The sequence below is a fragment of the Pelobates fuscus genome, chromosome 13 (genome assembly GCF_036172605.1).
Source record: "Pelobates fuscus isolate aPelFus1 chromosome 13, aPelFus1.pri, whole genome shotgun sequence".
NCBI lineage: Eukaryota > Metazoa > Chordata > Amphibia > Anura > Pelobatidae > Pelobates > Pelobates fuscus.
Window position 1 is genome coordinate 12,879,596 of NC_086329.1, and position 6,975 is coordinate 12,886,570.

The following is a 6,975-nucleotide window of genomic DNA, read 5'->3' on the forward strand; positions in this document are numbered from 1 at the left end:
TTGCAGTGCTTTATATGTTTATAGTGTGTCCTATTTATTTTTATTTTTTTCATTTTACAAAAAGTACAGATTTTAATAGAAATTGGCAGTTTTGTAAATTAATCATGTTATACCCCTCTAACTGTCAGACAACCAGTCCTCTTACTTCCTGGCTTGGTTAGCTCAGTGGAGCTACACTCAAAGAGGAAAGAAACTGCCCAGAGCACCTGTCCTGCAAAGACTTCTCATTGAGCTGCATTGGGAAGTCTGTGATTGGACAGTCACAGAATGTCTGGGCGGGTTTAGAAAAGAAGGGTTTGCAAAGGTTGCAGACAAGAGACCTGCAGCTTTTGCAAGCAGTTTATAGATATATCCTTAACAAGACATGCATAATTGAATGCGTGTATGTTTTATTTGGGGTATATCTACTAAACAGTTATTTGGTGTTGTTGTGACCCTTTAAGTAGGATTTGTGTTTGTTTCCCATAGGTTTATGTTTCGGTGGCAGTAGTTGTAACAGCTGGCAAGTAGAATTATTTTCTTACCGTCTTGTGTGAGCCCACTTCATTTGGAGAATTACCAGGCTTTGCGTATACCGTGGAGATTCCTAAGAGATCACACAGTTTGTCACAGACAGACATACTAAACAGGTTTCTTCCTTACAACTGCCATGTGTCTTCACTATGAGAAAGAAAATAAAAATATGCCATTAGGTAAAGGTGGGGTAAAGAAGAGCTTGTGTTTAATTACAGGTTAAGGGGCTGGGGCAGTGTTTAAATTGCTGCCTACGGACACTCCCAGTGGTAGTCACTCAGATTCCTGGGACAGTGCTGCACAGTGTGCAGGAAGGACGGTCAGCGTCTCCACCCTCTGCATTGAGACGCCGAATGCTAACCATAGAGCTGCGCTGTGTTTCTACAGGGAGATGCAGCTTGGTCAGGGCAGTATTTTGCCGCGCATGTGCAATAGCCTCCTAATGCTTTCCTATCGGACGGAAAGCATTGGATTGGCGCGGAGTTCAGAACGTTTCATAAAATCCTTTCTCATAAAAGAGAAAGGATTATTCTATTAGAAAATAATTTTGAGATGACAATGGTCCTTTAAGGATTCCCCCCTCCCCCCCCCCCCCTATTCAGTGGCACAAATAAAAATCATTTCAAATTGCGTTTTACACCTTCTTTTGGATCAACAGCAGAAACCGAACTGCAGAAAGATGGAATTTGGCAGACGAGATATTTCCAATCTCTACAGGTAGTCCTCACTTAGTGACTGCTCGGAACATACAACCAGCTCTCTAGCGCGGGGAACCCCTCGAATCGGAGTCTCACAAATTCCCCCAAACATATATTCAAGGTATTCCCCGTTAGAGAGCTGGTCTATGTTGGGAGAATTTCCCCTGAACATATATTTGACGGACTCCCTCTAAGATAGACCTGCTCCTTAGCGCATAAACGTCTTGGTTGCCTCGCTGGTGTGAGGCATCCTCGCTTACGGACCAATACGTCTTACGACCGAGTCATAGGAACAGAACGTGATTGGTAAGTGAGGAGTGTGTGTTATCATGCCATTAGGTGACTATAATTCTATGTTGCTCTATATCAAATCTAGTCATGTTGGAGTGGATTGAATCTGCATTTTACCGTGTAATGCGGATGTTGCAAATTCTCCATTTACTACATTACCTTGTTGATATTTAAGGGTTTGTATCAAACAGAAGTGAAAGCATGCATTTTCTAGGGCAGTCTAGTCACATTCCTCATAAAAAAAACACCTGTGCTAATTTCACAAGTCACTACGTACTATCCCAAAGAAAACACGATAGCTGTACTTAGTGAGTGTGTGGGGTACACATAGGGATATACGTGCGTCAATAACATCGCGTTACAGAGTTTATTTTATTGCCTGCATGACTAACTTGCTACACTGAGCCTTTAATGCAAAACAAAAATGTAATCTTCAAGATATTAAAATTTAAAGTCTTAACACATTAATCCTTAAACGGGAAACACCAAAACGTGGGTTTCCTGGTGTCATGGAAAGGGAGATTTAAAATAAATACTTAACATCGTTAGCACATAAAATAAAGACAAAACAATGTATATCTTGGATGGCTGACCATTAACATATAAAAAGTTATATTATGTATATAGAGAAAAAATACTTTACTTATTAATTACAGAATTGAAAGGGGGTATATATTAGAGCCTTTCCATTACAATCACTCCAACAGCCAATCATTATTGCAGATAAACAGCAATTTTTAAGACATGGTGTAGGTGACACAGTGAAACAATGCTCACATCACATTCTTAACGAACATGAAGGTAGACAAAGTCAGATTTTCAGGAATGTGAATTCCCAAATAGTCTGCACAATGCCCAGAACTGGTCTGTAAGGGGCTACAATTACACAATCTGTGTATATAGATGCCCAATTTATAACAACTGTATATTTAAAAAAAAAAAAAAAAAGCACACAAAAAAACCAAAACATAAAAACAGTGAATGATAATATGTAAATATTATCTTGTCCAAAAAGTAGAACCTTCCTTCTTGGCCTTCGCAGTGTGCTTAGAAACGCAAGCATGAGCTGGGGTGAAGACTCGGGTATCCTAGATGGGACACTTATGGAGAAAAATAAGCTGTCACTTAGAAGACTGCAGACAATACTACTCTATGTAGGAGATACCCTGACAGTGCTGATTCCAGCAGACGCCTTTAAACCCTAAAAAGAAATAAAAGAAAACAAACACAAACACGCAGCATTCCGTGTTATAATAGGCTGACACAACTACCTGGGTTTAACAAGAAGCTGTATTGTTTTAATACAGTTGTTATAACTACATGTACAGATTGTGTAATTCTGTGCATTGTGCAGACTATCTGGGAATTCACATTCCTCAACTGCTGACTTAGTGTTCGTTCGTATTAGTTAGGAATTTGATGTGAGCATTGTTTCACCGTGTCACCTACAGCATGTCTAAAAATTGCATATTTTTTTTTAGCAATAAAAATTGACTATTGGAGCGATCATAATGTATAACCCAAATGCTAGCAAAGAACAAGCAAATCAGACTATGTATTCCAGATCTCCATCACATGTTCAGGCGGCCCACAAGAAGAGTATGTCAGCCGCAGAGTCTTGTCATGGGTGCTTGGAATGTCCTGCAGATGTCTTTTTACTAGCCTATTTACATTTTTTTTTTAACCCCTTAACCCCGCAGCCAAATGTACAAGTTGTGAACGAAACAAAACGTAAACAAAACCTGGCATTTGCGCTATATGTCTGTCAAACCGTAATTCACCTCTTTCATATTAAATGCACCCCCCCCTTATTATATATCATTTTATTCAGGGGAAACAGGGCTTTCATTTAATATCAAATATTTAGCTATGAAACATAATTTAATTTGAAAAAAATGGGAGAAAATAAGATTTTTTTTTATTTTTTTCGTTCTACATGACATTTTAACTGTCAATGTCATAATACTGTTTGCTTTTCTACTGCAATAAAATACACATATTTGTATTCAGCAAAGTCTCACGTGTAAAACAGTACCCCCTATGTACAGGTTTTATGGTGTTTTGGGAAGTTACAGGGTCAAATATAGCGTGTTACATTTGAAATTGAAATTCGCCAGATTGGTTACGTTGCCTTTGAGACTGTATAGTAGCCCAGGAAATAAATTTACACCCATAATGGCATGCCATTTGCAATAGTAGACGACCCAAGGTATTGCAAATAAGCGATGTCCAGTCTTTTTTAGTAGCCATTTGGTCACAAACACTGGCCAAAGTTAGCGTTCGTATTTGTTTGTGTGTGAAAAATGCAAAAAACGCCAATTTTGGCCAGTGTTTGTGACTAAGTGGCTACTAAAAAAGACTGGACATACCCCATTTGCAATACCTTTGGTTGTCTACTATTGCAAATGGTATGCCATCATAGGGGTAATTTTCATTCTTGGGCTACCATAGGGTCATAAAGGCAACGTAAGCAATCTGGCGAATTTTAATGTGAAAAAAATTAAACACAAGCCTTATATTTGACGCTGTAATTTTTGAAAACACCATAAAACCTGTACATGAGGGGTACTGTTGTACTCAGGAGACTTCGCTGAACACAAATATTTGTGTTTCAAAACAGTAAAAAGTATTGCAGCAATAATATCGTCCCTGTAAGTGCTGTTTGTGCGTGAAAAATGCAAAAAACGTCACTTTTACTGGCGATATCATGGTTGTAATACATTTTACTGTTTTGAAACACTAATATTTGTGTTCAGCGAAGTCTCCCGAGTAAAACAGTACCCCCCATGTATAGGTTTTATGGTGTCTTGGAAAGTTATAGGGTTAAATATAGTGCTAGCAAATTAAATTCCCTATACTTTCGGCATGGGTGGTCAGGCAGTTCCCGCTAATTGTAATTAATTAGGATACCTAATTATGTAAAATTATTACATAAATATATGTGTAGAATTAATATATGTATATATATATATACATATGTGTATATATACGTATATATATATATATATATATATATATATATATATAATATTTTTTATTTATATATAGGTATATATATAGTGATATATACGTATATATTTATGTATATAGATATATATATTATTTCGTTCTACGTGTATTTTGATATAAATATATATATATTAATATCACAATACAGTTAGAACGAAATAAAACATCTATATATTTTTTAATATTTTATTTTTAATTATTTATTTTATTTTATTTTTTTACGTATTTACATATTTTTTTTATATTATTTATAAATATATATATATAACAATAATTATATATATATTTAATCAGTATCAGTCTACGTGTAATTTGATATTAATATATATATATAATTATATATATATTAATATTAAAATACACCTAGACGGTGTATGTGTGTGTATGTATATGTGTATATATATATATATATACTTAGATCATATATATATAATATATATATATATAATCTAAGTATAAATTTTTTTTTTTACACTTTTAACATTATTTTTATTTGATTTCAGCCAGCAGGGGGACCAACTGTCATTACAGTTAGTCCCCCTGCTGGCATTGCTGGAGCCAGCTATACCGGCCATGTGATTGTGAGGTCCTCGCAAGGACCTCACTCTCACATGACCGGGAGGGACCGGAGGAGGAAGATGTGCCGCGGGGGGGCTCCCTGGGAGTCCCCCCAACCGCGATCGCCGGCGTGGGACCGCCGGCGACCGGGTAAGTTACTAAAAACCGGAGGGCGTACTATTACGCCCTGCGGCGTTTAGAGCCGCTTTTAAAAGGACGTAATAGTACGCCCTCCGGTCTTAAGGACCAAACTTCTGGAATAAAAGGGAATCACGACATGTCACACATGTCATGTGTCCTTAACCCCTTAAGGACACAACTTCTGAAATAAAAGGGAATCATGACGGTATATGTCCGTCATGTGTCCTTAAGGGTAAATGGAGGTCTCTGTATGATGTACTGGTAAAGGCCTGGTGAATGAGCCTAATACAGTGTACGTACATGCTGTGACATCCAACCCGCTCAGGGTGGCTGACATCGGATAGAGTGGGGAAAAAAAAACAGAAAGAAGCTTGAGACCCAGGGGGTGAGAGGTACTAATAAAAGGTAGGGTTGAGAATAGTTTAATCCATTACTTTAATGAACGTAGCTACCAATGGGAACCTTGTTTGAGCAGGGAATTATTAACTTCACAATGAATGAACGTTTTGTGTGGAATGCTGACCCACTGCCCCCCTATTTCACACACAATACACAATTAGCACTAGGTGAACACATTTATAGTATAAGTCTACTTACCAAAACAATGGGCAAATATAGCATTTTTAAATTCCAATGACTGCTAGACCAATCTCACGGAAAAGAAAATTAATTGGGGGCTAATTGATCCGTAAATCACAAATGAGAAAGCAATAAAATCGAGTGATGATAAAATTTGGTAAATAAAGAGCGAGATAATGGGGTGGGGGTGGGAGCGGGGAAATAAAACCATGTGCTGTACTAGTTGCCCCATCTTTAGCCTTATAGAGATTAATCCTCCTCTTTACTTCTTTTGATCAATCTATTATTTGTAATCCATCTTTATTTAACAGTTATGGGGAGAACAAATCCGTTTGTACCAGTAACGATGTATCATAACTGAATTCCTTGTAGAGGCAGGATACACACTTCATCCTTTTCTAAGGGTGGCATTAAATCATTAAATAGTTTGTATTTTGGGTTTGAATCAGCCGCCTGATCTCTTCGGCTAACTGGATTTTCCTACTAAAACGCTCTTTATACCGGGGATCAGTGCTTTTAAATGGCTTTGAAAGATGATTTTACTCATTCCAAGGTTTTGTAGGAGCACTCCTTGTTTTATCCTTCTCTCAAGCTCCAGGGCTTAGGGTAACAAGGTGTTCCAAAATTTAAGTGGCTAATTGAAACGAATTGTTAAGAAAACTGCAAGGCAGGATTAGGGTGGATTATGTGTACATTACATTTTCCTTAGTAATTAATCCAAACACTCTCTATTAACAGCTGTTCCAATGATTTGGTTTCCTTAAATATTTAGATCGATTCATGTACTTAGTTTATAAATACGCTACATGTTTATGATGTGAACATCTAGCAAACTATAATAAGGTGTGTGGATATATATCGCGTATCTTTGTACATCAGATTGTCTCTCACTACGCTGAAGATTTATGAACTGTCGGGCAGGGTTCACAAGCCCTGTCTGGCAGTATGCGGAATTCATTAGTAAAATGGAAAAATAATTTAAAGGAACACTATAGTGTCAGTTACAGTGCTTGAATGCACTATTAGGTACTTGGCCCTCCTCTCACCTTATCTCCCTTGCCATGGCTGAGATCATCAATTCTGATCCAAAGGAAACATTGGGAAGCTAATGCACGTGCATGGCAAAATTCGCCAATTAGTATCTCTTCATAGCGATGCATTGAATCACTGCATCTCTAAAGGGAAC